This window comes from Buceros rhinoceros, unplaced genomic scaffold (genome assembly GCF_000710305.1).
Source record: "Buceros rhinoceros silvestris isolate BGI_N320 unplaced genomic scaffold, ASM71030v1 scaffold5758, whole genome shotgun sequence".
Classification (NCBI taxonomy): Eukaryota; Metazoa; Chordata; class Aves; order Bucerotiformes; family Bucerotidae; genus Buceros; species Buceros rhinoceros.
The window spans coordinates 40,117-40,522 of NW_010426214.1; the positions used below are offsets into that span (position 1 = coordinate 40,117).

General features: G+C 55.4%; 1 protein-coding gene across 1 annotated transcript in view; it reads right to left on the reverse strand.

Moving 5' to 3' along the window:
- Positions 1 to 406, reverse strand: part of LOC104498080 (fer-1-like protein 4) — a gene marked incomplete at its 5' end in the record, with an annotated part of 35,040 nt that overhangs the window by 22,127 nt on the left and 12,507 nt on the right. The gene's annotated exons all lie outside the window — the stretch shown is intronic.

Here is a 406-nt window from a genome sequence, read left to right on the forward strand (position 1 = left end):
CAGCCAGCCGGTGAGGCTGGAGCCCGGCGTCAGGGTCTCCTCCTGGTGATCAGGAGCAACATCTTGTTCGTGCTGAAGTTCTACCCTCCCATAGCTGAAGGTCTGAAAATGATTTGACTTCACGTAGTGAAACACTTCTCCAAACTGCAACGTCTGTGCCCCTCACCCGGCAAACCCTGCACTCCGGTTTGCAGCACATGAACATGCTCATTTTCCAGCATTACTAAAACAGAGCCAGGGAATCTCTGAACACGGAGAGTCTCTGCTGTGGAGGAGAGACCCTATTTCAATGCGAGTTTGAATTTGCAGCCAGTTTGCAGGGCCAGTCCCTGGTGGGAGCGTGGGCAGCACAGAGGAAGCCGCCTTCCCAAGCAGACCGGCCACAGACCTGCTGCAGGCAAAGCCG